At 35.6% G+C, this 16,613-nt stretch overlaps 1 pseudogene; it reads right to left on the bottom strand.

The window, feature by feature from the left end:
• Nucleotides 1–4,916: 4,916 nt before the first annotated feature.
• On the bottom strand, nucleotides 4,917–14,923 carry LOC120163202 (annotated as a pseudogene).
• Between the last annotated feature and the right edge of the window lie 1,690 nt (nucleotides 14,924–16,613).

Raw genomic sequence — 16,613 nt, 5'->3', positions numbered from 1 at the left:
GAGCCTTGTGATGCATGTATCATCCTCCCTTTCTTCAAAAAGATTCGACCTCAAATCTGAAACATTAAAGGGAGCAACATTAGAATCGTTTAATGATTCATTCACATTATACTTACCGAATAGATATGCTTTGAATCTTCGAGACTTTGTTCTTCTAATAGGTTCGAGTAGAAACATTAGTCCAAAGAAGTATGTATTATGGACTCTGGTGCATGTATCATTCCCCCACTCCTCAAAAGGATTCGTCCTCGAATCTAAAAATCCAAGAGAAAGAGACTTAGATGTGTTGAAAGGAAAACTTGTGAAACATTTACCAGGATCAATGTGATGTGTCTTTATGCGTTTCAGTCGAGGTTTCTTCTTTGTAGGAACTGATTTCTTGTAGTCTTGAATCCTCTTTTGCATACAAGTCTTGTAATCTGATATTTAGGTTGAAATTCAACATGGTGTCGACCACTGTTTGCTTTCTGTATGATTGCTTCAGATAGTTTCTCCATGGTTTTATTCATGTGTGGTGAGAATGAGTGTTTAAAAACCATGTCAACTGGTTTGTTAAAGTAATCCCTTAAGTCTCCTAAGTGTAGTTCATGAATTAATAATTCTCGGCAGGAGATTTGTGGATTGTAGAACCTGTTTAGTTGGCAAGGAAACTCATATACAAGATAAAACTCATTAAAAGTACTTTTAAAAGTATGGGTAGAAATATAAGAAATATCCGAGTTATTGTGATATACATCTTTTATATGTTCAATTCTTGGAATAGTAGCATGCTTAAGAGTATACCTTCGTGGTAGTGCATCGTCTAATGTGTTTTGCTTACCTCGGTCAGCTACGCACTTAAAGGAGTTGTGTTTAGTATGGATGACAACTTCACGAGCCTTACCTTGTAAGAAGGAGAAGAAGTATGTTACAATGTCATTAAAATGAGTATCAAAATACTTACCTTTGGACTCCCGTAAATCGTGACTCTTCATTGATATGGCATAGTGATTAGGGCTTTCAGGTGGTAACTCGTCAGGAGGGTCACCTAATATTATTCGATAACTCTTGGCTATGGAAGATGGTGTGGCCTAGTCTCGTGTTGCTTTTACTATTTCATCATTTACATGGATTTCCTGTGCACGAACTATAAAGCCTGTAGAGTTGTTCAAATCATATTTCGTCATTAAGATGGCGTCACGACTTAGGCTTTCCTGGATGTAACCTTTTTGTAACAAATCCAACTCTTTGGTTTCTTTGAGATTGTATGTTTGACGAGTTATGATGGAACCTTGAATTAGATTAGTTTGGCGTTGTTTTCCTCTTTTCAGTGGCAGTTCGTTAGGTAGATCACCTAACACTTCTCGAAAATCCTGTAAAAGAGAAGAAAACACACTAGGAAAATCCTTGTTAATGTTAGAAATCGAAACAATTGATTCCCTAAAGTGAAAAAGGATGCAAGGCTGTTTGTAAAGAAGGTTTTGTCTCAATTCTTTTGTGATCACATATAGATTTTGAGTCACTCTTTTCTTCTCACATTTAGGTTCACTCACCTCCCATGGGTCATTATTCTTTTGGCTTTTATAACTAGTGACCTCTTTTGCTTTTGCCTCTTTCTCAACTTTTTCTTTTTTTGCTTTCCGTACCTCCTCACAAATTATTATTTGATCTTTAGGGACTGGAAATGTGTCATTCTTTGCTGGTCGTTCTTTCTCCTTGTCAGGTTTGTCATCTCTTGGATTTTTAGCGAAGATGGAGTAGAAGATGAGGAAGGATTTAAAGGATTACCTTGGTAAGAGGATGAAGTACCTTGGTAATGTTCACTGAATCGAGATCTCTTTTGGATTTGTGCTTCGATTGTCATTGCTTTCTTTAGTGCGTCTTCAAGGTTTTCGTACCCTTGTAGATCAAGAAGATCAATGATGTTTGAGTTTAAGCCGACGATGAATCTTGACACGGTGACATCTTCTTTTTCGGTTATGTTAGCCCTATTTAGTAAGGACTGCATCTCCTTATAGTACTCTTCAACTGAACTTCTACATTGTCGAAGTCGGTCTAGTCATAGTTTAACTTCTCGTGTATAATGTGTCGGTAGGAATCGCTTCCTCGTGGTTTGCTTGAGGTCGGTCCAAGAAGTGATTGTTGGAATTTGGAAGTTCTGGATCTTTTTCCTTGTTTGCATCCACCAAGTTCGAGCATATCCTTCAAATTGTGTGGTGATGAGGTGAACTTGTTTAGCTTGGGGGCAGTCATGGTATGCGAACATGAGATCAACTTTTCCTTCCCATTCAATGTACCAGTCTGGATCATTATCTCCTTTGAAAGACGGGATCGTGAACTTTGGTTTTGCAAAGAGTTCGAGTGCTTGAAAACATGGTTGTTCTCGCCCGGGTACCAAAAGTTCAGCATTGTTTGGTCTTGGATTCTGGTTTGGTAGATCCAGTTGTGGTTTTTGTCATTCTCACGATTTCATCAAATCTTTCAACTTGAGTCGTGAGTCGGGTAAGTGTGGCTAAGATAGCCGTAAGTGTCTTGTTGTTATTGTCGCCCATCCTGAAATCATAACACTCAAAAGAAAATTTTAAAGTAAAATAAAAATAAAAGGAAGAAAATTTAACAAAGCAAGAAACCTCACAAGTCACTCCAAGAAAGCAACACAACGAGAGGCAAGTAAGCCGATCTTGTACTCTTTAAAACTCACTTTACCAAGTAGTCTTCCACAGTTCGTATCGGAGCTTGATTACTAGCAAAGGCGATAAGAAAAAAACTTAAAAGTTCTAAGAGGCCAAACAAGGGTTAGACTCCAAGAGAACAGGAATGCAAAGAAGGAAGAAGTATGCAAACTCTTTAATCCTACTAACACAAGAAAGATAATGTGTTAGATAATGCACAAGAACAATAAAAAGAAAAAACAAAAGAACTTAAAGCACTAAGAGTCAAAGAGAAAAAAAGAACCAACCCAGAAACCTGGAAAACGCTGGATCAACTTGAGCAACATTTTTGAGGGGGTTACCGGTGTCCAAAAATTTTGGGAAAATTCTTGAATGTCTTTCGATGCGTTAAGAAACCACCTGTAAAATTTCAGAACCAAATACCTTCAGTAGTATCCATTGGACTCTGTTGAACGGTGAGTCCTCAAACAATCTATTTTTCTTGATCACTTTGTTCGAAGGTGTTCTTGATCTCCAACTATTCTGATTTTTTTTAAATGATCTTCAATATATGAAGTTGCAATCTGAAAATTTTCACCAAGAAATTCCTCCTGTAGAATTTTCAAGAAATTCGACAAGATCCTAAACCGAATCTGCCGATGAAACTTGAAGAACGTATTTGAAGGCTCTAATGAACTCCTATTTGAGTGAATTTCGGACTGGAGATTTATATTATGATGAATATGATATCTAGATAAAATCAGCCCTAAATACCTTAGTTTGCAATTTTTTGAAATTTTGGCTTTTTTGTTTCTTTTTTCCTTTTTGTTTTTGAAAAAAAATAGCAAACTAACAAGAAGGATTTGAATCTAAATTAAATTTAAATAAAAAGAACCTGAAACGATGAATCTTTTCTGGACTAGCTCCGTTGGGATACCTTGACGGTTTTGTGTGCAATAACAAGCAAGATTGCTTGCTTCTTTCCAAGAATCGGCCTAACTCTGATACCAATTGATAAGGAAGCGGTGACAGGTTAATGAACGTTGCTCTTGTTGAAGAATCAAACCTAGAAAGCTCTAGATCCGATGAAGAACAATAAGGAATAAATAGGGAATGTGGCGGCAATAGCTAGGGTTCTTTAGGGTTTCGTTTAGGTGCTGGAAACAAGATTAAAACAAGATAAATAAAATATAAAGGAATTTAATATAAAGAAAATAACCAAGAAATCAAAAGATCTCCCTTATGAAAGTGAACAGTAAAGATGATTGATGGCGTGGATGGATATGTGGAAAATCAATGGATAATGTCCTATCGAGCCCTCCTAGTCACAATGAAAAGGCAAATTGGAGTGTGAAGATTAATCTCCCTCACAAGAACTTGAAAGAACTCCAGGAGAAGAAGCTTCGAAGGCACATGGTAATCAGCACTTGCAAAAACGAACTCTCGTTGTATTATTAATCAAAGAAATCTTGATTTACAAAATTTAATTAAGCCTCCTTTATATAGGGGGCTGAGTTCTAAAGGTCCTAAATAACTAATTAATAAAATAATAATAAATCAAACATATCTTAAGTCTAATTCCTAATAAAATAATAATAACTAAAGATAATATTTTTAACCCAACCTTAATTCTTAATAAAATAATAAATCTAATCCTAAAAGATAATGCATCATCCTATATTAAGTTATATTATAAATAATCAATAAAAATATTAAAAATTCGTAATATTTACAAAATCCCGTATATAATTTTCTGCATGCACCGTCTTCAGTAAAATAGTCATATCTTGAGTTCCCAATATCGGATTGATGCAATTCAAGAACCGTTGGAAAGATAAGAGACAGACGGTCGTATCTCAAGAAGACATCTTGACTAAATAAGATCAGGATCCCATTAAAAAGTCGTCGTAAATCTACTTCTGTTCTGATCTTCTTTTCCAATGCTTGGACGAGTGGATCATTTGGAAGAGTTATTACTTCTTCTTTTGATATGAGCATTGTGATGTATGTATCAACTAATTTAAGATGTTTTTAATATAAAATGTTATTTTCAACCTCAAATTATACAAATTTAACATTTTCGATTACAACTAAAAATTTATATAATTTATAATAATCTCGATTACAACCGAAAATATTATAAAATATTTTGACTTTAACTTAATATATTATATTATCAAATTTAAAACTTGGACTCTCGGTAAAATTTTCAGTTACAATTGATTAATATCATCTTTTTAATTTTATATTAATAAATTATTTTTGAGACTTTCCAAGAAAACAATGACTCCGAAAGTAAAACTTTACTTAAATGCTTCAAAATCGTCACGTATAACTTTCATTCACCATAGGAACAGCCAGGAGCTATTATCACTGATCTCCTTACCTTCCCCAACCCTACCCACAATTTCTTTTCCCTTCTCTTTCATCCTGGATTTCTTTTTGTCAACATTTTTATTTAAATTTTACAGAAGAGTTTTAATCTTGCCAAGGATCACTTTTTGTCCTTACTTCCGATGGTTCAATAACTTTGTTCTCTGAGCCTTCTTCACCTACACTCGTATCAGTTTCAGCAGCACTAACTTCCGATGCTTCTACTTCATCCTCATCCTCATCCTCTGATCTACCCCATCTTCCTCTGAGTGCCGTTGCCATCATCTCGTAAATCTTGCTACCCAACTCAGCAGGGCTGTCAGGCTGCATGTGAAGAGGACAGTAATAATGTTACTTAAATGTCTGGAAAAATTTTCGAAATAAATGATCCTGTCCACTTACAGAAAAGCCACTGGAGATCAATGATGTATCATATAACAAGTCATCAGCTCTCTTGGCATCGCTGCTTTCGGGTGCATTCTTGCATGCAACCTGCAAGGAGAATAAACCTTATAGCCATCATAGAAGAAACAAAAACAAGGACAGCAAGTATATCGACATTTCTGTAATAATAAACTTCTAACAATCAGCATTTTGATCACCACTACGGCTTAAACTAAGTACAACGACTGCTCTGTCGAATCAGGAGCACATATCTCATTAGTGCAACTACTACTACATCTCATATTAATTGTATACATATTAGTAATCCGGACTAATAGAGTTAAGTATGATACTTCCATTTTTTGTACTTTCTTGGGTTGCTATGGTCCCAAGATATGTTTCAACTGTTTCACCACAATATTAAAAGATAAATATTGTTGAAAGAATGCTACACTAGAATATCTTCAATCAAGTTTAACTAAAATGCTCTTACATTCAAGTCTTTAATAATTGGATGGTCTGGATTAATCTCCAGGATCCTCCCCCTCGTGAACTCCAAACTTGCTGTATCTCCAAGCGCTTGTGCTTTCATCAACCTACACAAGAATTTAAAATGAGTCGAGGAATGTTTCAATGTATGTTTAGGATTTAAGGATAGATAAATAAAATAAAACCTCTCACCTTTCCATGTTAGCCGATCATCCAAACTTGCCAGAAACAAGGACACAAGGTGATGAACTTAGTCGCTTCGAAATTTGGACTTTGGCCACCTTGTCTCCCAGTTGTTGCTTTATCCAATCACAAAGAAGATTATATTCTTGTTTGGTTTCCCTCTCGTTTACCTCATCTTCACCACCTGGTATAACAACAAATTCCATTAGATACACACCAAAGCCATGAAAAGCATGGCTGCCAAAGAAAAAATGCCTCTCCCCCTCCAAACCAAAAAGTAAATAATTAACCAACTATAGAAGAACCATAAATACTAACCAAGTTCTAAGTCTTCCTTGCTAATATCAACGAATTTCTTCTCTTTGTAGGTCTGCAGGTTTTGGATGGCAACCTCATCGATAGGCTCAACTAAATAGAGAACCTAAAAAGAAGCTATATCAGTTATAATGGAACATCAATATAAGAAGCAAAGAAACCAGTAAGCTACCAAGGGGGAAAAGAAAAAAATGTGCTAGTAATAACAAGAATAAATAATTTGATTCAACAGTTGTAACTTTGTTTTTACAGTCTTCTGTTGTTCATATTTGTTTACTGCTAAGAAGTTTGCTATACTGTACATAGACTTGCCTACTTTGGCTGGATAAATAAATTGATTCCTCCAAAATAAAAGGAAGGAATAAAAAATCTCTCCCATCCTATCTACTATAATCAAAGAACCAACGTTTAACTAATTTCTGTCCTTAAGCTAAGATTTTCATTAGTATTTCCAAATAGAAGACTACCAGCAGATGATTTAGGTAATTCACTACACAATATCTATCAATTTTAGCCCCAAAATTGGAACTACTCTGAATGCCATGTGGGCTGTAGCAAACTAAAGACCTGAAGTCTCAAGATTATTTTGAGCCTTACAAATCCAATGCCAAATCGACATGCATACCTCAATATCCTTTTGAACCAATTTCTCCAAGAAGGGAGCAGTCTTGGCACTTTTCAAGCTGTCAGTTGCCAAGTAATAAATGGCCTTTTGATTCTCTCCCATATTTTCGACATGCTCATCCAAACTTGTCATTTCCTCTTCATTTTTTGATGTGTAAAACCGAAGTAATGGTGTTATCCGTTTGTGATTACCAGTGTCTTCAATACATCCCAACTTTAGGAACCTGCCAAAGTTCTCCCAGAACATTTTGTAATCCTGTATTCAAGTTCTCCATAGTCCAAGTTAGTATACAAAGTTCAGGTCAGCGATGGTGAAAAAATATGGCTTCCATCAAAGAATTACCTCTTTATTTTCACTTTCAGAAATCTCTTGAATCATATCAAATGTTTTCCTGACAAGTCTCTTTCTCATAATTCTCACCTATATTCAATAATGGAAACATAATAGTAATTGCTAAATAGTTAGCAGAGCAGGTCATAGACCCTAAATTGAGAATACAAATTCACATGAAGATAAACGTACACACATGAGGAAGTAAAATCTGACTAAAGAAAAGTATACAAAATTAATCTTACAATACGGCTTTCTTGGAGGATCTCTAGAGAAACATTAAGTGGAAGATCATCAGAGTCCACAACGCCCTTCACAAAGCTCAAGTATCGTGGAAACTGAAAAATAACAATGCGTTAAAAATACAAACAAGTTAAAGCTTGATAACACAAGAAAAAACTATATGTATCGTCACAGTTATGCAAATTACATAATTCAGTCACCTTGAACAAGAGAACACAGTAACAGAAATTAAACAATCTTTTTCCCTAGATTTTGGTGAATATACAGAATTTATCTTTGATTGTCTTGTACAAGTGGAATGTGAAAATACTTTTCCAATTCAAAATATCAAAGAACCTTCTAATAAATTTATCATAAACATGCAAGAAATGGATGGAGAACAAAATATCAAACCAAGCCAAAAAATAGTTATAAAATTTCTTGATTGTCTGAATTTTATCCAATCAAAAACCGTGATATATTCCCCCCAAGTCATTCCTGAAAAAGCCAATATTGCAAAAACAGCTATCAGGTGACCAGGTCAAAACTTACCAGCTCTCCATCAAAATCATCTGAGATAAATACACGTTTCACATACAAGCATATGTTCTTTGTTTTTGGGTTTACTACATCCTCATTATTAAGAGGACCCATGCCAGGAATGTACAGAACACTCCTAAACTCCACCTCACCCTGCATGATTTTTTAAGGAACTTTAACGACTCTAGTTACAGGTAGGAAGTCAATGCATAAACTACAATTGCATGCATACCTCAGTAGTGAAGTGAGTGTATCCAAGTGGATCCAAGAATTCGTTAAAAGTCTTCTTGTAGAATTCATTGTACTCATCTTTTTCAACTTCCTTAGGATTTCTCATCTACAACAGACCCCACAGAAAACATAAATAATGATAAATAACAATAAGCTATATGTAAAATAAAGTAACATTCTTAAGAAAAAGAGTCTTCTCCTTCTGGCTGTTCTTCCTCCTCTACCTGCTCAAAGATAAAAAAATGGTAAAGAATGGTTAAGAGCTATTTTTCAATGAACTCAGAATTGATGTGCTTATAACAAAACAGAGCGACTCTGTCATTGGATATGGGATCAGACAGAATTTTTTTAAAAAAGAGAATAAACCAGGTAGCAACACCTTTAAAATAGACTAATAATGCAAACTGTGTTTATCTATAATTACAAAAATCAAACAAGATGAAAATGTTTAAACCAGTTAAAAACAACTTGAACCATCCATGAGGGACAGAATCAGCAAGATAAGCTAAGGTGTCACAAGGGAGTGGAGCAGCAAGAACAAGTATTCATTTGATGCCTAAAGCATCAGTTGAGAAGGCAATAGGATCTATATCCAAATTAGAACATAAGCATGCGCACTAACCTCAATTGTCCTTGATTTTTCTTGCCAATTGTAGTTTGGGAAAGAAAGAAACTGGGAGTAATTCTTCACCAAGTTCTGAATTCTTCCGGATCCGAGAATGCATACTTGTCATCTGACTGAAAGAGAACAATATTGTAGACATTTGGCACTCAGAAGAATTGTACATTTGAAGAACAGGAGCTTCTAAGGCAATTGCAAGTTTGTAACAATAACCACTACAGTAAAATCCTAATTCTATTTAATATCTTCACTTAATATCTAAACATAAAAATGAAAATACATTCAAATAGGATGTAAAGGAGGAAAATTAATGAACAGACAGAGTAACCTTAAATATAGTGTAATCTGTGCACCACGGGCTAGAAGCTTTTCTGGATTAGTATCCTCCCTGATCACATAGGAGCTACTGTCTGCTACAGCTTCCCAAACATATTGCTTCTCTGACTTTGGGCTCTTGGTGGACACAACAACCTGATCAAGAAACATATAAACAAGCAACCTTGCATGACAGATTTTGAATAAAAGGCTTCCCAGGGGAAGCTGAAGATGTAACCCCCAGACAGATGCGGGTAACCTGATCCGATCTGGGAAGTCACATTAGGGCCACCGGAGCGACCCACTGTAAAAATAACGTAAAATTTAAAACTTTTATTGAAACATGTAACTTATAAAATCAGTTGTCACTATTTAAAAATAAAACAGATTTCCAGACTCGTATATAAATCAAAATACAATTACATGCCCCCTAATCACATGTATCATACTCTGCAACAACACCGGAAGAACTACCTTACTGAAGTCGATAGATGCACTGGTACAATTCTTTTAACCTGAAAAGGTGAGTAATAGAGTGAGCTTCGAAAAGCTCAGTAATACAGAACTACCAGATGATGCTGAAAAACGTGCAGATACTGATAAACATATTTTCCTTATTGGTTCAGATATTTACAGATATTTATGTTGAGCTGAGGTCCATTGATATCGCATGTAGTAACAAACAGTATTCATTTCAGATGGAAATATTTCGGATGTCTAGGTTCAGGAGATCAGAACATGTTTTCTAGTGTGTTCCCAAAAATCATGTAACTTTTCAGATCTTTTTTTTAAAAACATATATATATATACCCCCATCTAACAAGTCCAAATTGTGTAGGTTCCCCAGAACCATACACCCACCATCAAATCCAGTAGGCCCTGAGCACACAGCCGAGGAACCGGTAAATAAGACCCTGAGCACACAGCCGAGGAGCCTCCAGGTATACTTCCTCCAACATTACCCCCCCAAGTAAAATATGTCCGTCCGTAAACGGATATATCAAAAATCAAAACATAAATCAGGTCAAGTATCAGATCAGAATCCAAGTCAAGTATCAGATCAGAATCTATGTCAGATATCAGATCAGAATCCATGTCAAGTATCAGATCAGAATTCAAATCGAAAATCAGATAAAATATTCATGTGAGTAGGGAACACACCAGAATTTACAGATAATATTCAAAGATATTGGATAATCTTAACAAGTAGAGGAATACGGATCTTCAGTATACCGATAGAATATCGGAATTCAGAATCACTATTGGAAACGTTCAATGACTGACAGAATCATCAGTTATTCAGAATGCGACTTGAGCTGATAAGGAAGAAATGAAGGTTCAGGACATTTATATTCTATGTCGATTGATCGGATTATCAGACAACTCTTACATGAATAGTTTCCAGAACTAATGCCTGTCGATTGGTCAATTCATTGTTCTTCCAGGGTATTTACTCTTTAATACCACAATTCTTGTCCATAGACCATTTTCGGAATCATCGTTGAATAGATCTTCCAATGTCTTTATTTCATTTCCACACTTCCACAATATCATGAAATGCTGACGTACTTGATTAATTTGTTCATAACCCATTGTAATTGTACACTACGTAAACTCATCAGAGTTTCCAGACTTATCCAAATCACTTACTAAATCCTCAGTCATTGAGGTTATCTATTTCATTTAGCAGTCATCTCCATTCCAGTTACTTCAGGATTTTCCAGAGTAATTCAAACGTTCCTGAATTTCAGATACATATTGTACTTCCATTCCATTCAATTTGGTCTTCGTGGTTGATTTGTCGATCAAACGTTCAATTCTTAGTACTGAATACGATCTAGAGCTGAGTTGAGATGAACACTTCCAAAATTTATCATTGAGCCAAACTTGAGAAGACGAACACATGTTCCAGTAATATCTATGCCATTCAGGTATTGACATAGCTTTAGGGTTGATCTACTCACTTAAATTGTTTTCCATTACCTTTAAAGGTAGTTCAATACCTATGCTTACTTGTATTCCTTAATTAATCCAAGACATTTACTTAATTTAGGCCATAAGGGTATTTTGGTAATTTTGATGTTCAGTTTTATTCCATTCATTTCAAAGCTCGAGGATATCCAATCATTCCTGAGCTTTGTGATATTCTTGGGTCATTTCTATTACAGATGTATTTTGGTCATTTTACAGATCCACGGTATTTCAATCTTTTTCCTCCATCCGGTCTTATTATTTAATTCCAATTTATTATCTATTCTAGTCCGTTCGAACAATTCTGATAAAAGAGCACCCTCCGATAAATTGTTCTTCAGGTATTTACTCATAACTCGGATATTTTCGGGTCAAGTGCCTTCTCGGATTTTACAAACGAAATACTATGAATTTTTCTTTACAAAGACAGAATATTAATAATTAAATTTGTACTTAATCGAGTTAAGTACAAATCCTCAAAGTACTTTCTCCTTCAGGGTCAACTCTGACTATTTTATCTCTCAAGGGTATTTTCGTAATTTCTTAATCAGATAATTTCGATATTAGCTCTTAACGAAAATTATATAATATAGAGATCCTATGATTAATTGCTTCCTCAAACATTCTTTGATCTTGAAATGATTCTTTAAAAGACTTCTAGTATCTAGCATAAATCTTCTTGAGGTTAAAAACCGGTTATCCATAATTTCCAAGTAAAACTAACATTTCTTATGCACATCAATAGTTTTAGCAGATCAATAATTCTTTTTAGATTTATTAATCCACTTCCAAAGACAATTCTTATTATTTTCCAACATAAGGGTAATTTCGTAATTTTACCTAATCGAAATATTCTCATAATTTATCATCTAAGTACCTTTAATGAAATAAATTAAAATCTACAATCCATGGTTGATTCTTTTATCACTTAATTCCAGAACTCGTAATTTAATTCCAACTGTCCTCCAATTTTTTATAATAGTCATCTGAGCCATGTTCAATTATCTACTTTCTACCGTATTCGTATCTAGTGTAGATCTTCATTAATTACACATATGAGACCAAACATTTCCATTCATACATTTACCAATACAAACATGTTCTATAAAGCATAAAGAGGTAGTAAAGTATTACCTCGATTTCCGTGCAATACTGATCGACCATAAAAATTCCATTCGAATGCCTTTGATCTTCAATTCAACTTCCAATAATTCCTCAAATACATATCAACATAAATTATATCAGAAACGAAGCTTAATTGCGATAAACGGATCGAATCGGGTGATAAATCAGTGAAAGACGGCTTACCGGGTTCGAATTTGGCGAAACGGACTTCGGATTCGGATTCAGGACGTCGAAAGCATAAAATGTGACTTTTCGGAAATTTGGAATTTTCGGTCAAAATCAAAGTCAACGGGTTTGACCGGCAATTTCGAGGCCTTCGGGTTCGAATTTCAAAAAACGGACAGCGAAATCGGATTTAGAACGTCGAAAAATGTCAGGATAAGTATACTCGATCGAAGTCAAAGGTCGATTAATGCCTGGTCAAAGCCAGTCAAAGTTTTGGTCAACAATGATCAACGACGGTCAACAGGTCAACGGGTCGAGTCAACGGGTCGGGTCGGGTAAACGGGTCAGGTTGGGTGGGGTCAACGGGTCGGGTCGGGTCGGGTTGTGACCGGTCAAAACAGTTCCAAAACCGGTCAAACCGATCACTTTTCCCTTCCCCACGCGCAGTGGCGGCGCGTGGGGGAGCGTGAATAGTTATAAAATCCCGGAAAATTTTCTAAAAATTATTTTGAGCGATTTCGAGATACTTACAAAGCTCGGTTCACAATTTTGAACGGCGGAAAGCTCGATTTCAACAAATCGGAAACTTTGACTGCTTCACCTCCTCACGCGCCGCCGTCGACGGAGACCAAGGATGACACCGGCGAACTCGGAACGATGCAACGAACACGATGGTGGGGGAGGTGTCGTAAACGGATGACCCGATCGTCGTGAATCGATGAAAAACCAACTAAAACCGAGTTATTACCGACGATACTTCCGACTGAAATTAACGACGAACGGAGATGATTCACGACGAAAGGTTTGAGGGGTTTTATTCCTCGGTTGACAACGAACACGATGGTGGTTTCGGCTTGTCGATCGGAGGTCGGACAGCGAGTAGATCGGAGTTGGAAGTTGGGTTGTTGGAGAAGAGAAATCTGGAAAATATGAAACCTGCGCACGGGGAGGAACTTATAATTCATCATATATAAGAAATGGTTAAATCATGGGTTTAGCCACTGAATTTCCTGCACTTTATAAAACGGTCTGCCAACTTTAAAACTTTACAATTTAATCCCCAATGTTTCTTTCAAATACCAATTAAATCCGCCACTTTATAATTTCTTAATTTTAACCCCTAAATTGGGGTGTTACAGAAGATGACAATGTAAGTTATCAATTAAGCAGACAGCACAATACCTTCTCAACAAGAAGAAAAGCAGAATAGAATCCAACACCAAATTGACCAATCAAACCATTGTCTGCCCCTAGATCCTTATTTTCCTACAAATAATATGATTCTAAGTAAGCAACCAGAAATGCAATTTTTTCTTTATTGTAAAAAAAAGAGAGTTATTTACAAAATACAAAGGACATTACCTTAAGAGCCTAAAAAATTTAGAAGTACCACTTTGAGCAATTGTTCCAAGACAGTCAATGAGTTCTTCTTTTGTCATTCCAATACCCGTATCTCTGAAAAACAATTAATTTCGTTTTTTAATAAAGTCCACTACATATCATTTTTTTTTTTTTCAGGAAGAGAGGTCATAGACAAACATACGTTATAGTGACAGTCCCATCATCTGGATCAGGTTTGATGCGAATCTCTAGTTCTCCAGAATCCCCAAGCAGAAAGGGATCGGTCACACTCAAGAATCTAAGCTTATCTAAAGCGACACTCGCATTACTGGAGCACAAAATATAACTTTGTCAATTGCCTAATCTCTAGGCTAAAGCCATGAGTCAAAGTCTATGAAACCAAACATTTCAATCAAAGACCGAGTCTTCATTTAAAAAAAAATATCCTAACCTTACAAGTCTCTCAAGAACACTTCTTTATGGCTGTATAGACTGTGAACAATCAAATCCAACAAGCGACTAACCTGCAACCTTTTGTAAATTAGTATTAATTTCAGAAAGAATATAGACGATAAAAACCCTTCAATATAAACAAGCATCTACCTTAACCAACAAGAGTTGCATCCAACAATAATAGCAAGTGTAATTTTCAAGTGTCATAATACACCAACTAAAATCATTTTCCTTCATTTTCACAAACCCAGGAAAAGAAAAAGAAACCCACCTCGGATTGGTACTCAAATTTCTCACCGGAGGTCTCTTCGGCCTCTTTCTCAGCCACTGCGGAGGCCTCACAACGAACCGCTATCCGGTTACTTCTCAAGTTTCCATCTCAATCCAGTGCAAGAGAAAGGCTTGTTGAGGCCATTTGGAACTAGAAAAGCGCTTATTCTGAGATTGAAGGCCTTGTTTAGGTTTGTGTAAGGGAGAGAGGCTAAAGATGGAGTAGCTAAGCTTGTCCTTAGGATTGGAGCCATGGAAGCAAAGCCTCGGAGAAGATAAAATTTTGCTTTGCGAGAGAAAGAAACTAAAAACCCTGCCGAGGGGTTTAAGAGGGGTCTAGAAATTGGGAAATTGTTGTTTCGGAACTGTGAGGCTTAGGGTTGTTTTTTCTCTTCTTAATACAATCATTCAACGCTGAACAATTCAACATTCAGCAGATTTATTTTGATTTTCTGAATCATTAAGAGATGATTGATTCAATAAAACAATGTTAAATGATTTAGTATCGATTGATTCAGTAAAACAATACTGAATGATTTAGTACAGAAATATATCATGAATGATTCAGAGTCATTATCAAACAACATGTCACATTTAGAATTAATTCATACAGAATCTCTAAATCGTTCAACATTTGAATCATTCAACATTTAATTATTTTGAAATAAATAAACCCCCCCTAAAAATCGCCTATTTCACCAACTTACTACTGCAAAGTTATCCCTTTTTCCTCCAATATTTAAGTGTATAATAATAATGATTTGAAGTGGAAAATATCGGTTTCAAAACAAATATAACTAAGGTTAAATGACGTATGTAGTCACGGTACTATTCGTCTGATTTTATGTTGGTCATCTAACTATTTTTTAAAATCATACATAATGTTACTTTTTAGTTTTGTTTTAGTCACACGTCGTTAAAAAATTAAAAGAACTGATATAGTATTTTATTTAATGATAATGCGTCATTATTTTATGATGACACATCATTATCATTGTTAATTTTTTAACAACACGTGGTCAAAATGAAATCAAAACGTAATGTTAGATATGATTTTAAAAAAATAGTTGAATGATCAAAATAAAATTATATGAACAGTTAAATGATTAAATATGTAATTTACCCTATAATTAAATATTTTAGTACAATATATATTAAGAATATAACAGTCGGAGTCATGGGCCATATATGTAAATATTTATTTAATAAATAAAATTATTTTTATGTAACAACCCGAATATTTATAAAATAATATTTAATTGAAATTGGAGGTTAATTGAGAAAATTGATAAATTGTTGGTGACTAAATCAAAATTTATGAGAGTTTATAAGTCATTTTAGAAGTAAAGGAAATCCAGTGACCAAGCCTTAAATTTACCCTAAAACTGTCGGCAACTTAAGGAGTTTATAAGCGTGCATTTGGTTCTGATTTTCAGAACCAAAATGCTCTCAATTTTCCTTTCCCATACGCCGTTTCCAACTCCGATTCCGACGTCGTCCAAATTTCGATCATTGTTTTAAAACCACCGTTGTGTTCATCATCGAGCGTGTAACAAATCCTTCAATTTAATTGAAGCGAAACGCTGCCAAACGTCGGGAATTTACAGTCAAAGTCTCGACATTTTTGTTAGCTCTATCGCCGGGAAAATCTTAAATTCACCGTCGATCGTAGCTCCGTTTATGACACCTCCTGCACCATCGTGTTCCTTGTGTCGTTTCGAGTCCGCCGGTGTCAACCTTGTTCCCCGTCGACGGCGGCGCGTGAGGAGGTGGAGCAGTCAAAGATTCGGCCGAGTTGAAATCGAGTTCTCCGTCGTTCAAAAAAATTGAACCGATCTTTGTAAGTATCTCGAAATCGCTTAAAATAATTTTTAGAAATTTTTCCAGAATTTTTAGACCCCCGGAGGAGGCCTCACGCGCCGCCGCAGGGAGAGTGGAATGCTGGAAACCGGTTTGACCGGTTCTGACTGGTTTCGACCGGTTCGAACCGGTTTCGACTGGTCTGAACCGGTTTGACCGGTCTGACCCG

This window comes from Hibiscus syriacus, unplaced genomic scaffold (assembly GCF_006381635.1).
Source record: "Hibiscus syriacus cultivar Baekdansim isolate YM2019G1 unplaced genomic scaffold, ASM638163v2 tig00111427_pilon, whole genome shotgun sequence".
Classification (NCBI taxonomy): domain Eukaryota; kingdom Viridiplantae; phylum Streptophyta; class Magnoliopsida; order Malvales; family Malvaceae; genus Hibiscus; species Hibiscus syriacus.
This window is presented reverse-complemented; position numbering and strand designations above follow the sequence as displayed.